The following is a 19,109-nucleotide window of genomic DNA, read 5'->3' as shown; positions in this document are numbered from 1 at the left end:
TACTCTCCTGATCCAGCTCCCTGACGATGTGCCTGGGAAAACAGCAGACGGTGGCCCAAGTGCTTGGGCTCCTGCCACCCACGTGGAGGACCTGGATGGAGTTCCAGGCTCCAGGCTTCAGTTTGGCTCAGCACCTGTTGCAGCCATTTGGGGAGTGAACCAGCAGATGGAAGACCCCTCTCCCTGTCTCTCCCTCTCTCTCTGTAACTGCCTTCCCAATAAATAAATATATATTTTTTAAATGTAACACTTAGGCCAGCGCCGCGGCTCACTAGGCTAATCCTCCACCTTGCGGCGCCGGCACACCGGGTTCTAGCCCCGGTCGGGGCGCCGGTTCTGTCCCGGCTGCCCCTCTTCCAGGCCAGCTCTCTGCTGTGGCCAGGGAGTGCAGTGGAGGATGGCTCAAGTGCTTGGGCCCTGCACCCCATGGGAGACCAAGATAGGCACCTGGCTCCTGCCATCGGATCAGCACGGTGCACCGGCTGCAGCGCGCCAGCCGCGGCGGCCATTGGAGGGTGAACCAACGGCAAAAGGAAGACCTTTCTCTCTGTCTCTCTCTCTCACTGTCCACTCTGCCTGTCAAAAAAAAAGTAACACTTCCGATCGAAAGGATTTAGTAAGTAAAGAATAGGATGAGCTGTTTTTTGGGATTTTTTTGTTGTTGCTTGTTTGTTTTGGTTTTATTTGTTCACTTGAGAGAGAGATCTTGCATTCACTGGTCCACTCTCCCACATTCTTGCAATACCTGGGGCTGGGCAAGGCGATGCCAGGAACTTGGAAACTAATTCAGGTCTCCCACGTGGGTGGCAGGGACCCAAGTTCTTGAGTCATCATGTCCTACCCCCCAGGCTGTGGTGGAATGAGAAGGCCGTGCCAAGATGGCACTGGCAAGAGAGCATCAGTTACTCAGGAAATGGCTTCAGAACCCACCTGGCAAGGGAGCCTGCCTGGCAACAGGCAGGGATTGGTTATGGCATAAACCGCCCCTTGACTGGATTGGAGGCCTCAGCTATATAAGCTGCTGCACCAACTGAAATAAATGAGTCTGTGAGCTGCTGGCCTCTAGCCTGCTTTCACATGGCTCCTGGTGTCTGTGTCTTGACTCCACGCCTCTTGCCCCACCACACTTCTCCTCTCAGAACAAATCCACCTCAACACCAGGGTACATGTAAGCAGGGAGCTCAAATCTGGGATGGAGCTGGAACTCCAACCTAGACACTCTGTTATAGATGGGGGTATCCCAAGTTGCTTCTGTAAATGCTATGTTAAATGCTGGGCTCCGTGATGAGTGTTTTTTTTTTTTTTTTAAAGATGTATTTGGAAGCCAGAGCCAAAGAGAGAGAGATACCTTCCATCTTCTGATTCACTCCCCAAATGTCTGCAAAAGCCAGGGCTGGCCCAGGCCAAAGCCAGAAAGCCCCATCTGAGTCTCCCACATGGTGGGGAGGGGTCCAAACACCTTGGTCATCCTCCATTGCACCCCACCCCCACCTCTAGGCACACCTGCCAAGAGCTGGACCCAAAGCAGAGCAATCAGGACTCGAGCCCATGCCCACATGGCCCACAGACATCACAGGCAGCAGCTCACCTGACTATACCACAACAATGATCCCAGCATGAGTTTTTAATAAAAAAAAAAGATTCATATCTAGACACATTCTAGAATTTCAAGAACATCAAGGATTGAGGCCGGCACTGCGGCATGGCAGGTAAGGCTGCTGCCTGCAGTGCTGGCATCCCATGTGGGCGCTGGTTCGAGTCCCAGCTGCTCCACTTCTGATCCAATTCCCTGCTAATGCACCTGGGAAAGCAGTGGAAAATGACCCAAGTCTTTGGGCTCCTGTACCTGTGTGGGAGACCTGGAGGAAGCTCCTGGCTCCTGGCTTCAGATAGGCGCAGCTCTGGCCATTGCAGCCATCTGGGGAGTGAACCAGCAGATGGAAGACCTCTCTCTCTGTCTCTACCTCTTTCTCTCTGCCTCTGCCTCTCTGTACCTCTGCCTTTCAATTAAATAAATCTGCTTAAAAGAGAAAAAAGAACTTTATGGGTACAGAGAACACACTGAAAACTTTGAAGTGAGCGTGAAGAAGCAGGACAGGTCATTGCAATCAAGTAACTTCAGAGCTCCCAACACTGCATGGGATGCATTGAGGCAATGGAGCAGAGAGCAGAGCAGCACAAACTTACACACAAAGCTTGGGAGATGTGATTATACTTACAAAAATTCTAAATATTACAAAAAGCCTGGCAATGGAAAAGGAATAACAAAATGGACAAAAAAAATGGACTTTCCATTTCTAGTCAGGTGCATAAGGAGCTTGGAAATTGAGCGCAATCTGAGCAGTAGCCCATGCATACAAGGGGTCTTCAAAACAGTTCATCAATTGCAACCATGGAAAACCTATGGGGGCTGCTGTTATGGCGCAGTGGGTTGTATCACTGCGTGGGATGCCAGCATCCCATATGGGCAGCAGTTCAAGTCTTGGATGCTCCACTTCTGGATCCAGCTACCTGACAATGCACCCAGGAAAGCAGTGGAAAATGGCCCGAGTGCTTAGGCCTCTGCACCCTGTGGGAGACCTGGATGGAATCCCTGGTTTCTGCTTTTGCCCAAGCCCAGGCCATTGGGACCATTTTGGGAATGAACCAGCAGATGGAAGATCTCTCTTTCTTTCTTTCCCTCTCTGTAATTCTGTCTTTCAAATAAATACAACCTTAAAAATAAAATAAAAGTGAAAATTTAGAAAAACTATGCACAATGTTCACATTTTTTTGCACTAAAAATAAATTTATTTTTAATTATATTTTCCATGAACTTTTTGAAAACCCTTTTAGATAGATATAGATAAAATCAACAACGCTATTTTAACTAAATTAAAGCTACTACATTATAATCAAATTTACTTAGTCAATTTTTTCATATCCACAGGCTTCAACTAATTTAGGAGACAGTGAGGTTTCTTTTTAAAGTCTCAGTATAAAGTTTAAAGGTTCAGATTCCCAAAGTAAACTGTCCTCAATCAATGTAAAATAAAATAAAAATGACCATTCGAGATAAAATAGATTTTTTTTTAGAAACTCAAATTCCTAAAATTGATTCAGAAAGAAATAGCCTGGGGGCAAGTGTTGTGAGGAAGTGGGTAAAGCACCCTTAAGGGTCTGAGTTCAAATCCCGGCTGCGGGGGCCGGCGCTGTGGCACAGCAAGTTAAAGCCCTGGCCTGAAGCGCTGGCATCCCATGTGGGCACCAGTTTGAGTCCCAGCTGCTCTACTTCCGATCCAGCTCTCTGCTATGGCCTAGGATAGCAGCAGAAGATGGTCCAAGTGCTTGGGCCCCTGCACCCACGTGGGATATCTGGAAGAAGCTCCTGGCTCCTGGCTTTGGGTTGGCACAGCTCTAGCCATTGTGACCATCTGGGGAGTGAACCAGCAGATGGAAGGACTCTCTCTTTGTCTCTTCCTTTCTCTCTCTCTCTCTGCCTTTCAAATAAATAATAAATAAACCTTTTAAAAAAAATCTTAAAGAAAAAGAAATAGCCTGAATAGAAAACTTATTCAAAGGCCCAAAAGAAATCTAGAAAAATATTGTTTCATATTTGCAAGAGAGACACAAGGGGCAGAGGAGAGCTTCTGAGTTTGTGATAACAAAACCTGGCAAGGGAGGCAGTGAGAAAGAACATCCGATCACAGTTCTCAACCTGCAGCCCATCGACACTGGGATACTCGTGGATGGAACTTGTAGAGCTCCACAAATCCCTGAAACTGTGTGTGTGTGTGAACCCAGGATCTGCCCTCAACACAGTCCATGGAAGGGACCGGTGCTGTGGTGCAGCCTGGCGCCAGCATCCCACATGGGCACTGGTTCAAGTCCTGGCTGTTCCACATCTGATCCAGCTCCCTGCTTCTGTGCCTGGGAAAGCAGCAGACAGTCCAAGTCCTTGGGCCCCTGCACCCAGTGGGAGACCCAGATGGAGCCCCTGGCTCCTGGCTTTGGCTGGGCCTCATCCCTAGCGGTTGTCACCATTTTAGGAGTGAACCAGCAAATGGAAGCTCGGTCTCTCTGTGTCTCTACTTCTCTCTCTGTAACTCTGCTTCTCAAATAAATGAAATAAATCTTTTTTTAAAAAAATGCATTTATAATAGCAATAAAAGATATGAAATGTGTAAGAATACATTTAACAAGACTTCAGAGGTTTGTGTTAAAGAAACCATAGAACGCTCGTGAAGGGCTTATGTAAGCAATAGAAATGTCTTCTATCACAGTTCCAGAGGCTGGAAACCCCGGAAGACGTCAGCGGAGTAGCCTTTTCTGGAGGCTCTGAGGGGGCTTCTGTCTCGGCTGCTGTCCAGGCCTCTAGCCCTGCTGGCAATTCGTGCATCTCTCGGCTCAGAAGCCTCACTGCAGTGTCTACGGCCTGAGTGTCTGTGTCTTTTCTAGCTCTCCTAGGTATCCTCTCTATCACTGGGTTTAGGGACCCCTCTAACCCTCTAAGATCTCATCTCAACTCTTACCCTCGTTACATATTGCAGTACTTTATTTCCAAATCAGGTTGCATTTTGGGGTTCCAACGAGACTTGGATTTTCAGGGGACACTATTAATGGCCCACAGATTTCCCATGAAGAAATGAAGAAATATACTATGTTCTGAATAGGAAGAGACCATGTATTCTTTAAAAGATTTATTTTATTTATTTGGTAAGGCAAAGTTACAGAGAGAGGGGGAGAGACAGAGACAGAGAGAGATCTTCTATCTGCTGGTTCCCTCCCCAAATGGCTACAACGGCCAGGACTGGGCCAGGCCAAAGCAAGCAGCCTAGAACTCCATCTTGGTCTCCTGTGTGGGTGTCAGGGACCTTGCACCATCTTCCACTGCTTTCCCAGATCCACTAGCAGGAAGCTGGATCAGAAGTGGGATACAAACTAGCACTCATAAGGGATGCCACTGTTGCAGGTAGCAGCTTAATGTGCTGTACCACAATGCTGGCCCCAAGATAATATTTTAAATATGTCATTTTGTAATTACTAAAAGAACAATGCTAAAAAAAAAAGTCATAAAGGGGACAGTCATTATGTCACAGTGGAGTAAGCCCCCATCCCATATCAGAGGGCCTGGTTCAAGTCCTGGCAACTCCATTCTTCCAATCCAGCTTCCTGCTAACATACCTAGAAGCAGCAGATGTTGGCCCAAGTGCTTGGACCCCTGCTACCCATGAGAGAGACCCAGATGGAGTTCTTTTTTTTTTTTAAGATTTTATTTATTTGAGAGGTAGTTACAGACAGTGAGAGGGCGAGACAGAAAGGTCTTCCATCCACTGGTTCACTCCCCAAATGGCTGTAACAGCCAGAGCTGCGCCGATCAGAAGCCAGGAGCCAGGAGCTTCTTCCGGTCTCCCATGCAGGTGCAGGGGCCCAAGGACTTGGGCCATCTTCTACTGCTTTCCCAGGCCACAGCAGAGCTGAATTGGAAGAGGAGAAGCCGGGATTTGAACCAGCGCCCATATGGGATGCCGGCACTGCAGGTGGAGGATTAACCCACTGTGCCAGGGCGCCGGCCCCACCAGATGGAGTTCTTGGCTCATGGCTTCAGTCTGGCCTGACAGTCCTTGCTGTTGCAGGTGTTTAGGAAGTAAACCAGCAGATGGAGGATTCCTCTCTGTCTCTGTCTCTCTCTCCTTCAAATAAATACTATTTTTTTTAAAAAATGAAAGAAAACAAAAACTAAATGAAAGAGATAAACTAAAATCTTACTAGAAAGGGAAGTAAGAAAAAAAAATATGTTAGAGCCGGCGCTGTGGAGTAATGGGTTAAGCTGCCACCTGTGACTCTGGCATCCCATATGGGTGCCGATTGGATTCCCAGCTGCTCCACTTCTGATCCAGCTCCTTCTAAGGAGCTTGGGAAAGTAGTGGATGATGACCCAAGTGCTTGGGCCCCTGCACCCATGTGGGAGACCTGGAAGAAGCTCCTGGCTCCTGGCTTTGGTTGGTCCCAGCTCTGATCATTGCAGCCTTCTGAAAGAGATAGCCATCTTTCTCTCTCCCTTCCCCTTTCTCAGTAACTCTGCCTTTCAAATGAAATAAATAAATCTTAAAAAAAGGAAAAATATAGACAGGATGAACCAATAGGCAACAAATAGAAGTGCAGTAGACTTACACCAAATTCTATCAGCAAGCTGATTACATGTAAGTGGGTGATATTTCTTTTAAATAAAAGGTTAACTTATATGCTGTTCATGAGAAATACATTTTGAACAGAAAGAGAGACACACATAACTTGAAAGTAAATGGAGGAAAGATGGCGCCATGGAGACGGCTGGGGGCTGGCCTTCAGCACAGTGGTACGATGCCACGTGGGCTCTTGCATCCCAAATCTGAGTGCCTGGGTTTGAGTCCTGGCCCTGCTTCCACTCCCAGCATCCTGTTAATGTTCACCCTTTGAGGCAGCGGGGTCCTGCCACCCACGTGGAAGACTTGCATTAAATTACGGACTCCATGCTTTGGTCTGGCTCGGTCTTTTCTGTTGTGGGTGTTTGGGAAGTGAATCAGCGGATGGAAGCTCTCTATGTGTGTCTCTCCGCATTTCAAAGAAATAAACTTAAAAAAAAAAAGATCTGCCATTAAATATAAAATAAAGCTGGCATAACTATGGGACAAAGTGTACTTTCAGGAAAGTATTACTAGAGATAAGAACAATTTGTAATAACAGAAGGGTTGGTTTCAATAGGAAGACCCAACAACTGCAAATTTAAGTGGACTGAATAACTTAACCTGCTATGCAGACGCTGGAAGGCAGTGGTAATGGCACAAATAATTGGGTTCATGCCACTAATGTGGGAGTCCTGGCCTGGCCCATTCCCAACCTTCGTGTGCACTTGGGGAATGAAGCAGTGGACAGAAACCTTCTTTTCTCTATCTTTCTCTTTCTCTCTGTCTCTCCACCTCTCAAACAAATGCAAATTTAAAAACATACAAATATAAAGCAAGAATGAACATACATAAAAGGAAAAATAGATAAGTACACAGTCACAATTCCAGGTTGAATCAGCTCCCGTAGGCTAGTTCATTCTCCAAATACCCACAATGACTGGGGCTGGGTCAGGCTAAAACTGGGATCCAGGAACTCAATCCAGGTCTTCCAGCTTGGTAGGAGGAACTCAATTACTTAAAGCAGCAGTGCTGCCCCCAGGGTCTCTATTTACAGGAAGCTGAATACGGAACCAGAGCTGGGTGTCAAACCCGGGTTGTATGATAGGCATCGCGGGCATCTTCACTAACATTTTAACTTGCAGGCTAAATACCCACTCCAGGAGATTTCAGCACAGTCTCCCAGTAACTATTAAAAACAAGAAGATCAAAAAGTCAATAGGGATATATTTAAACAACACTGTTAAGCAACTTGACCTAATTGATATTTATAGAACGCCATACCCAACAACTGCGGAATACACATTCTTTTCAAATGCATACCAAAGACAAACCATTTGCTGGGTTGTGAAGCAAGTCTCAATAAATCTCAAAGGACCAAAATCATACTGAGTATACCCACTGCCAGCTACAAATCAACACAGAAAGATAAGTACAACATTTCAAAATGTGTAAAATCAAGGGGCATATTTCCCAATGACCTATATGGATCAAGGATGAAATCACAAAGGAAATTTTAAAAGTTTGAATCGAAGAATAATGAAAATAAAACATATCAAAATGTGTGAGATGAGCTACAGCAGTGTTTAGACGGAAATTTGTGGATGTGGGCATTATGCAACAATGAGACAGGCCATTGCCTGGATGCCAGCATCCCATGTTGCAGTGCCAGTGTGAGTCCCAGATCCTCTGCTTCCAATCCTGCTTCCTGCTAAGGCGTCTGAGAAGCCAGGGGTTGATGGCCCAAGTACTTGGATTCCTGCCACCCACTTAGTAGAGCCAGATGGAGTTCCTGGTTCCAGGTTTTTGCCTTGCCCAACCCTGGCTGTTTTGGGCATTTGTAGATAGAACCAGTGGGTGGGAGATCTCTCTCTCTCTCTCTCTCTCTCTCTCTCTCTCTCTCTCTCTCCCCCTCTCTCTCTTCCTCACTCTATTACTCTGCCTTTTAAATAAACAAAAAACATTTTTTTTTAATTTAAAAAGGAAGTGCCAGAATCCCATATGGGCCCAGATTCATGTCCTGGCTGCTCTTCTTCCGATCCAGCTCCCTGCTATGGTCTGGGAAAGCAGCAGATGATGGCCCAAGTGCATGGGCTCCTGTACCCTCATGGGAGACTCAGAAGAAGCTCCAGGTTCCTGGCTTCAGACCAGCCCAGCTCTGGCCATTACAGCCATTTGGGGAGTGAACCAACATATGGAAGACCTCTCTCTCTCTCTCTCTCTCTCTCTCTCTCTTTCTGCCTCCCAGGTAAATACATAAAGTCTTTTTAAAAAATTTAAAAGGGAAGGAAATTTATGGCTTTTATGAATACATCAGAAAGAAAAATGTCTGAAAATCAATACTCTAAGCTTTTATTTTATGAAACTAGAAAAGGAAGAGCAAATAAAACTCAGGAAGCAAGAAAGTATAACTATCAATGAAACAGAAAGAATTTATATAACAGAGAAAATTATAATCTATAATGGCTCCTAGAAAGAATAAGTAATGAAACAGAAAGAAAACACACTTTATCAATATTAGGAAATTCAAAATGGGATGTTGGGGCAGGCATTTGGCTTAGCAGTTAAGATGTTGGCTAAGATGTCTGTTGTCCTCTGCTAGAATGCTTGGGTTCACCACGCAGCTCTGGCTCTTGACTCCAGCTGCTTGCAAACCATGGGAGGCAGTGATGATGCTCAAGAGATTGGGTTCCTGCCACTCTCATGGAAGACCTAGATGGAGTTCCCAGCTTCTGGCTTCACCCACGCCCCTAGCCTCATGCTCATCAAAGTCCCGGCTGCTGCAGGTACCTGGGGAGTGAATCACAGGGTAGATCTCTCTCCTCTTTCTTCAGGATTCTCACTCTGTCTCTTGCTGTTTTCTGCCTATCAAGCACATTAACATTTTTTGAGAGTGCAGTCTCAGGGAAGAGTTAGGGAGAAGAGCGGAGGAAATTCTACACAACTTTGAGGGACACAATGGACCCACATGGAGGGCAAGGACGCGCACAACTTAGGACCCCAGCAGTGGAGAGCCTCTGCACCAGCATTGGAGAGTGAGCTCCCTGCCATGGCCTGGGAGGGCAGTAGAAGATGGTCCAGGTCCTTGGGCCCCTGCACTCATGTGGGAGACCCAGAAGAAGCTCCTGGCTTCAGATCTGCCAAGCTCCGGCTGTTGCGGCCACGTGGGGAGTGAACCAGCGGATAGAAGGTCTCTCTCTCTCTCTCTCTCTCTCTCTCTGCCTGTGACTCTCTCTAACTCTACCTTTCAGATAAATAAACAAATCTTAAAAAAAATTTTAAGTGGTCTCTACACATTCTACTGATAATAAAAGAAAAGGAGAAAACTTTCGCCAATAAATTTGACAACTCACATGAAATAGACAAATTATTTTTAAAATACAGTTTACCAAAACTGATACAAAAAGAAATAAAAATAAAAATGCTCTGATAAATGTTAAAGAAATCAAATCCCAGGTATCTTCAAAGGTAAATTCTTCCAAATATTTAAGGAGAAATAATGGCAACCTTTCTCAAGCCATTTCAGAGACACAGGAAAGGGAGCACTTTCATACTTGTTTTATGAGAATAACATAAATCTGCTGTAAAAACCAAAATCCTTTTTGCATCTGAAAATAATTATATACATCATTTTTAGAAAAATTATGAATACATTATATATTATAGTACTATATTTCAACATTATAAAAGACATAAAACTTTAGCAAATTGAATACAGAGACATGAAAAAGAATGTTATGATCAAGTACAATTTACCAAAGGAAAATTATATACTTATCTTAATAAAGAAAAAGCATTTTTGAGTTGGGCATTATGGTTTAGTGTGTTAAGCCACTGGCTTGGGGACCCCCCACATCCCATATCAAGTTCTAACTACTCTTCTTTCCAATCAGCTTCCTGCTAATGCATCTGGGAGGTAGCAGTTGATGGTCCAAGTGCCTGGGTCCTGACCACCCACGTGGGAGACCCAGATGGAATTTCTGGATCCTGTCATTGGTCTGGCCTACCACTGGCTGCTGCAGGCATTTGAGGAATGAACCACCACTTCAGTCTATCTCTGTCTCTCTCTCTGTTGCTCTGCCTTTCAAAGAAATAGTTTCAAAAAAAAAAAAAAAGCATTTGATAAATTATAACACCCATCAAGCATCAAGAAAAAAATTCTCAGGAAATTGAAATTAGAAGAGAACTTTATTAATCTGACAAAAGCAATCTACAAAAAAAAAAAAAATTCCAAGGGGCTGGAGCAGTGATATAGTAGGTTAAGTTTCTGCCTGAGGCACCAGCATCCCACATGGGTGCCACATGAGTTCCACCTGCTCCACTTTTGATCCAGCCCCCTGTTAATTGCCTGGGAAAGCAGTGGAGGATGGCCTAAGTCCTTGGGCCCCTGCACCTACTTGGGAGACCTGGAAGAAGCTCCTGGCTCCTGGCTTCAGATCAGCCCAGTTCCTGTCCTTGTGGCCATTTGGGGAGTGAACCATGGATGGAAGATCTCTCAGTCTCTGTCTCTGTCTCTCTCTCTCTCTGTAACTCTTTCAAATAAAATAAATAAATCTTAAAAAAAAATCCCAAGACTACAGCTCACATATTTAATAGTGAAATACTGAACAGAGGTACCAGTACAATTCTCTGGTAAAAAATATGATTGGGTATCTATATGGGGAACAGTAGCATAAACTGGACTCCTACCTTATGCCATATATAGAGATTATTCAAGATGCTTATAATTATAAACAATAAATTAAAATTATCAAACTTTTTAAAGAAAACATAAAAGAGTATCTTCATAACCTTGGGATAGGTAATGACTTCTACTTTAAAAAATTATTTACTGGGGCTTGTGTTGTGGCACAGTGGGTTCTAAGCTACCACCTGCAATGCCAGAGTGCCATATGAGCACTGGTTCATGTCCTGGATGCTCTAGTTCCAATCTGGCTCCCTGCTAATGTCTCTGGAAAAGTAGTGGAAGATGGCCCAAGTGCTTGGGCCTCTGTCACCCATGTGAGACACCTGGATGGAATCCTAGGCTCCTGGCTTCAGCCTGCTGCTGCAGCCACTTAGGGAGTGAAACAGCAGCTGGAAAATCTTTATCTTTCTCCATCTCTCCTTCTCTCTATGAACTCAGCCTTTCAAATACATAAATAAATCTTTAGCTGGCACTGTGGCTTAACAGGCTAATCCTCCGCCTTGCGGTGCCGGCACACCGGGTTCTAGTCCCGGTTGGGGCGCCGGATTCTATCCCAGTTGCCCCTCTTCCAGGCCAGCTCTCTGCTATGGCCCGGGAAGGCAGTGGAGGATGGCCCAAGTGCTTGGGCCCTGCACCCGCATGGGAGACCAGGAGAAGCACCTGGCTCCTGGCTTCAGATCAGCGAGATGCACCGGCCACAGCGGCCATTGGAGGGTGAACCAACGGCAAAAAGGAAGACCTTTCTCTCTGTCTCTCTCTCTCTCACTATCCACTCTGCCTGTCAAAAAAAAAAAAAACCTTAAAAAAATTTTTTTTTTAAAAATCAGGGAGCCAGCATTGTAATATTGAGCTACTTCTGATGTTGATGTTGGCATCCCATATCTCAGTCCTGGCTCCAGTCCCAGCTGCTCCACATCCAATCTAGCTTCTTGCTGATGTGCCTGGGAAGGCAGAAGATGGCTCAAGTTCTTGGGCTCCTGCACCCACAGAGGAAACCTGACTCCTGGCTTTGGCTTAGCCCAGCCCTGGCTGTTGTAGTCATCTGGGGAATGACCCAGCAGATGGAAGATCTCTGTTTCTCTCTTGTTCTCTCGATCACTTTGCCTTTTAATAAATAAATAAATCTTAAACAAAAATTTTAAATACCAATAGAAGAGTGAAGAGGCATATTATAAGTGAAATAATTTATATCAATTTATCTACTTACCTATCTGAGAAAAGGGTTCTATCTAAAATGTATAATGAACTTAAATAAATCAAATGAGACAAAATGTTTTGTCTGTTAAGGAAATTGGCTTTTAAAGGTTTGAATATGACAAGTCGATCAACATCAATATTCATCCAATACAAATGAAAACCACAAGATATCATTATACATCCACCAGAAAGTTCAAAATTGAAAGGAGTGGAAGTGTTGGGCATTGGGAAGGATGTGGAGCAAGTTGAACTCTCCTACGGTTGCTGGTGGGAACATGACCTTGCAAACTGATTGGCAGTATCTGTCAAGCCCAATACACACCTACTCTGTGACTCAGCGCAAATTTCCTAGCTTTCTGGAGGTATATCTGACAAAGTGAAATTGTATATAGTTACAGAGTACATACTGTGAAACGATTACCCCAATCAAGCTAGTTAACATGCCTGTCACCTCAGTTATTTTATGTGTGTGCGGTTGTCAAGAACATTGAACATCTACTTTCTTGCAATTTTTAAGTACATAATATACTATTGTGGAATCTCTAGAGTTTATTCATTCTAATTGAAACTTTGTACTCTTTGGACAGTATCCTCCTCTCTCCAACACCCTCCCTCCCAGCCCTACCCCAGCTCCGCAACCACATTCTTCTGTTTCTATGAGCTCGAACTTTTTAGATTCCACAATAAATGAGATCATGCAGTATTTATGTTTCTGTCCCTGGTATATTTCATTTAGCCAACTGTTTCCCAGGTTCATTCCTATTGTCATAAATGCATAAATGATAGGATTTCTTTTTTTAAAAAAAGTGTTTTTTGTTTTTAACTTAATCTAAAGGCAGAGAGATATCTTGTGTCTGCTGGTTCACTTTCCAAATGCCTACAATAGGCAGGGCTGGTACAGGCCAAAGCCAGAAGCCAGGAACTCCGTCTGGGCCTCCCATGTGGGTGGCAGGGGTCCAGGTACCTGAGCCACCCTTTGCTACCTTCCCAGACACATCCACAGGGAGCTGGACCGGAAGCAGAGCTTCCAGGACTTGCACCTGCTCTCCAACATGGGATGTTGATGTTGCAAGTGGTGGCTTAACAGGCTGTGCCACAACGCAGGTCCTCGGATTTCTTTTTTCAAGAAGCTGAATGGTATTTCATTGACATATATACATATTTTCTTTATCCATTCATTCCTTGATGGACACTTAGGCAGATTCTGTATCTTGGCTATTGTGAATAATGCTGTAATGAATAAGGGAGATAACTCATTCACATGCTGATTTCATTTCCTTTGTAGGAAGGTACTTCAAAAAGTTAGTGGGAAAAAAGTAAAAGATAAGCTTATCCTGGGGTGAAAATATTTTAAAAATTCTTGCATAGTTTTTTCCTAATATGCATTTTTATGAACTTTTTGAAGATCCATCATTTGCCTACATTTCAAAATTTTTTGCATAAAAAATAATTTAAATTCAACTTTTCACAATTTTTCAAAAGATCTATTGATTTATTTGAAGCACAAAGTGACAAAGAGAGAGCAAGAGGTGGAGAGAGAGTAAGAGAGAGGGAGAAATCATCTATCTGCCATTTTACTCCCCAAATAGCCACAGAGGCTGGGGTTGGAGGAGGCTGAAGCCAGAAGCCTGGAACTCCATCTGGATTTTCCACATGGGTGGCAGGGGCCAGATACTTTGGCCATCATCCACTGCTTTTCTGGGCACATCAGCAGGGAGTTGGATTGGTAGGGGAGCAGCCAGAACTCAAACCGATGCTCATATGGGATGGGGGCATGTAATCAGTGGCTAACTCGCTGCACCATGATTTTTTTGAAGTATATATGTATATAGATGGGCCCAGAAGTAGGGTTGCTGGATCACATGGCAGTTCTATTTTTTTTAAAGAACCTTTATACTACTTTCTTTTTTGAGGAGACAGAGACAGAGAACTTTCATGGGATGCTTCACTCCCAAAATGCTTGCAACAGCTGGGGTTGGGCCAGGCTAAAAAGCCAGGAGCCAGAAACTCCATCCAAATCTCCTACATGTGTGCCAGTGGCCCAAGCACTTGAGTCAGCCCCAACTGCCTCTCAGGATGCATTGGCAGGAGACTGGATCAGAACCGAAGTAGCCAGCACTTGAACACCGGCCATTGTAACAGCTATGAGGTAGTAGCTCATCGTGGTTTTAATCCCCCTGATGATCAGTGATGTTGACCTTTATTTCCCATTGGTTGAGGTAAGGAAGGAGAGAGAAGCGCTGTGGCAGCTCTCCAGGGCAGGGCCCATCGCTTGTCCAGAGCACCAGCACGGGGGATGTACTGGACCTCACAGCCATCTGGGAGGAGCCTCTTCTCAGCCGCAAACCTTCAAGTTCACCCACATTAAACTTGGTAAAGCCTCACTTCCCTGAGATGTGGATCTTCTGGCAGCCAGGGACCTTCAGCTGAGCCCTGTGCAGGGCCTCGTTCATACGCTCCTTGTTCTATCGCATGGTGTGGGTGGACGTGATGACCTGGCCAGCGCGAGCCCTGGCCGCTGTGCCCTGGGGCTCTCCACAGGCAACCTGCACCCCTCTCTGGATCCTAGTTCGGGAATCAGAGACAGAAGGCCCATTGGAGAGGGCTGTCGGCATTGTCCCGAGGGATGATGCAACCAAAGACACAGTGCAGTGTTACACTACCAGGACACTGCTGTTTGCAGTCATCACACAGGGGCCCCACAGGGAGAGGAGCCCGGTCGGCACATTGAACATATCTTCCTGTGCCTTTGGTCATCCGTATGTCTTCCTTGATCCATCCATACCTTGGGTGTGTGGACAAGAGAAATGAGTGTGTATATCGAATGAAGACATATACAATTCTGTTCATAGCAGCTTTGTTACAGTTAAAAAATAGAAATAATTCAAATGTCCTCAACAGGAGGACAGATAACCAATCCCTTGGGTAGTCATAAGACAGAATAAACACAATAATAAAGAAGAATGACCTGCTAATATACACCACTGCAAGGATGACGCCCACAGATGTTATGCTGAGCAAAAGAAGACATCATAAAACTGTTTGATTTCATTTATATTAAATTCAAGAACAGGCGAAATGAGCTGATGTTGACAGAAGTTAGAGGACTGATTAACCCTGTGTGGGTGAAGTGGCAAGAGAGAACTCTGAGGTGACAGAAATGCTTTATTTACCTGGATGATGGCTATTAAGAAGCACACACCTGTAAAAAAGTCATTGAGCTGGAGCCGGTGCTGTGGCATAGCAGGTAAAGCTGCCACCTGCAGTGCCAGCATCCCATATGGGCACCGGTTTGAGTCTTGGCTGCTCCACTTCCAATCCAGCTCTCTGCTATGGCCTGGCAAAGCAGTAGAAAATAGCCCAGGTCTTTGGAACCCTGCACCTACATAGGAGACCCCAAAGAAGCACCAGGTTCCTGGCTTTGGATCAGCCCAGCTCCAGCCGTTGCAGCCATTTGGGGAGTGAACCAGTGGATGGAAGACCTCTCTCTCTCTCTCTCTCTCTCTCTCTCTCTCTCTGCCTCTGCCTCTCTGTAACTCTGCCTTTCAAATAAATAAATATTAAAAAAATTTTAAAAAGAGCTGTGCTCTTAACATTTTGTACACTTTCATATCCTATTATAACTTCCTCAGACATAATTTTAAAATGTTAAACTGTATTAATAATAAGATTGGAAATTTAAAATATTTCATATTTCCCCAAGCAGATTGACAAAAATAGACATTTTTGGTACAGATAGACATTTGGGGAAAAACAATCTCCTATGTACTATTAAGGAGAGTGAAAAATGGTACAAATTTTTTAAGTTCAATCTAGTAATACACTTATTAAAATCTTATTAAATGTGTCCTCTGACTCGTCATTTCAGCTTTTAGCAATTTGCCCTAACAAAATATCCATATAGTCTCTTAAAGATGCATGTGGAAAGACAGTAATAGAATCACTATCTACAAAAAAGGATGAGAAAAGACAAGCCTGGCAATAAGAAAACAGAGAAATGAAAGGGAATCCATGAGACATCATACACTCATTAAGAAGCTCAAGGTGTGCCTACATACTTGACCTTGAGAATGAGACTACACGCTGTATACACCAAGAAGGATTCTAACCCCACATCGACTCACTTACCCACTCTTTGTCTCAGTTTCTTTATTTATAAAATGGAGCTAACATTGTTTCTCCTCATCTATGCCACAAGTGAGGTTCAAATCTAAGCAGCTCTTTAAAAGACAAATTATTATAGAAATCCAAAGTATAAGGAGCTTCAAAACTTCACGGAGGGACCAGCTCTGTGGCGTAGAATGTTAAGCATCCATCCCTGTGCCAGCATCCCAAGTGGGCACTGGTTCGAATCCTGGCTGCTCCACTTCTGATCCAGCTCTCTGCTGTGGCCTGGGAAAACAGTAGAAGATGGCTCAACTCCTTGGGCCCCTGTATCCACATGGGAGACCCGGAAGAAGCTCTTGGCTTCAGATCGGCGCAGCTCTGGCCATTGCAGTCATTTGGGGAGTGAACCAGCAGATGGAAGATCTCTCTCTCTCTCTCTCTCTCTCTCTCCCTCTCTCTGTCTGTAACTCTGCCTCTCAAGTAAATAAATAAACTTTTAAAAAAAAATTTCATGAAGGCTCACTAGGCTAATCCTCCGCCTTGCGGCACCGGCACACCGGGTTCTAGTCCCGGTCAGGGCACTGATCCTGTCCCAGTTGCCCCTCTTCCAGGCCAGTTCTCTGCTGTGGCCAGGGAGTGCAGTGGAGGATGGCCCAAGTGCTTGGGCCCTGCACCCGCATGGGAGACCAGGAGAAGCACCTGGCTCCTGCCATCGGAACAGCGTGGTGCGCCAGCCGCGGCGGCCATTGGAGGGTGAACCAACGGCAAAAGGAAGACCTTTCTCTCTGTCTCTCTCTCTCACTGTCCACTCTGCCTGTCAAAAAAGAATTTTTTTTCATGAAAAATAGAATTGAAAACATGCCTTTCTGTGAACTTTTTTTTAAAAAAGATTTATTTATTTATTTGAAAGGCAGAGTTAGAGAGAGAGAGAGAGAAAGAGAAAGAGAGAGAGAGAGAGAGAGAGAGAGAGAGAGAGAGAGGAGAGACACAGAGAAAGATGTTCTCTCTGCTGGTTCATTCCCCAAATGGCTGCAATGGCCCGAATTGGGCTGATCCGAAGCCAGGATGCAGAAACTTCTTCCGGGTCTTGCACAGGAGGGTGCAGGGGCCCAACCACTTGGGCCATTGTCCACTGTTAGCAGGAAGCTGGATCAGAAGCAGAGTAGCCAGGACTCAACCATATGGGATTCCAGCGCGTAGCTGGTGGCTTTATCCATGACCCCACAATGCAGGCTCCCTTTCTGGGAACTTTCTGAAGCCCCCTAATATTTTTCCTGAAATAACATTCTTCCATCAACCAAAATGTTGCTCTCAGGGTCACCACACAAGCCAGGTTTCTTTTTGCTATCATTTATTTAAACTAGTGTTTCTCAAAATGTGAGCTGCAGACCAAAGATGAGCACCCATCATAGCAGATGTGGAGAGATTACTAGAATATTGACCCCAATTCCGAGCCCATCAAAATTGTGGAATCCCTGCTTTAGGTGGAAGTAGACATTAATGCAATTCTCCCCGCGTCCTTGAGAATCTGAGCTGAATCCCATTCGCAACAGCAGGCCTTCAGTCTGCAGAAGTCAAATGGCCTGGTAAAGTGGTACAAACGGTGCCCCCGATGACTCAACCACAATAGGAGCCGAAGGACAGTCAATGAAAAGAACAATATGACGGCCACTTGATAGACAAACAGCAACCCAGCTTAGCTTTCAAGACCATAGCTGTTGGAAAACATCATCTCCTGAGCAGCTGCTTTGGCTACTGTCCCCAATTAACTTAGCAGAGCCTCAAAAATAGAAGGCAGCCTCTGTTCTGTTATATAATAAACAGTTCTTTATTTGAAATGACAATATTTACTTTTCCTATAGTGAACTCCAGCAGCCTACTAGGCAGTGGGCAAACAGCAGAAATGGCTAAAATGGAAACTTGAGAAAGCAGTTCAGCTGGTGCAGTTTGCTCTAACTTTCTACTTGGCCAACAAGTAATTAGAAGATCCCCACCGCGTTACTCTCATGCTCTGTCTGGTTTGTACAGACTCAGGGATTCCATGTGACTTCACTACACTGTGTCTTTCTTGCTTGTTTTGATGAGCCTTGAAACATGCGAGACAGGTAGAGTTCAGCAGTGTTCAGGTAGTTAGGCAGAGCTGGGAGTTGTGCCATGAAGAACATTTTCTAGGGTGGGCAGTTGGTGCAGTGGGTAAAGTCACTGCTTGGGACACCCGCATCTCTTATTGGAGTGCCTGGTTCAAGTCCAGGCTACTCTGTGTCCCATCCAGTTTCCTGCCGATGTACATGCTGGGAGGCAGCACGTAATGGCTCAAGTACTTGGGTTGCTGTCATTCATGTGGGAGACCCGGATGGAGTTCCTGGTTTCTGCCAGGAAGTGAACCAGCAGGTGGAAGCTCTTTTTCTGTGTCTCTTTCACATAAAATGAAACATGATTCTTACCTGGATTTTCTTAAGATTATTTATTTATTTGAACATCAGAGAGAGAGAGAGAGAGAGGTCTTCCATCCACTGGCTCACTCCCCAGATGGCCACAATGGCCAGGGCTGGGCCGGGCCAGGCCAAAGCCAGGAGCCAAAAGCTTCTTCCAGGTCTCCCATGCAGACGCAGGGGCCCAAGCACGTGGGCCATCTTTCGCTGCTTTCCCAGGCACATTAGCAGGGAGCGGGATCAGAAGTGGAGCAGCGGCACATGAGATTTTTTTTTTCTTGTTGCTCTGGTCTGGGCACTTCCTACTTATTCAGCAAGAGCAATCAGAGGACAAATGGTTTCCTAGCTAATCACTAGCTAGAAGTAGTTCAGTTCCTCCAAAATTCTTCAGAAACCCAAAGATTCGCCCCCTTGCCAAAAATCTGATCTAAAAGTCCTCTCTGAAATGCTATAAAGTAAATTCTCGTTAGGTAAAAATGCAAGGTTTAAACTTTATTTCTCGTGACAGAACCCACCTCAGGCAGAGGGAATGTTCTCTCCTAA

This window comes from Lepus europaeus, chromosome 22 (genome assembly GCF_033115175.1).
Source record: "Lepus europaeus isolate LE1 chromosome 22, mLepTim1.pri, whole genome shotgun sequence".
In the NCBI taxonomy this organism is placed as follows: Eukaryota; Metazoa; Chordata; class Mammalia; order Lagomorpha; family Leporidae; genus Lepus; species Lepus europaeus.
The sequence above is the reverse complement of the archived record's forward strand: the minus strand, read 5'-3'. Positions refer to the sequence as shown.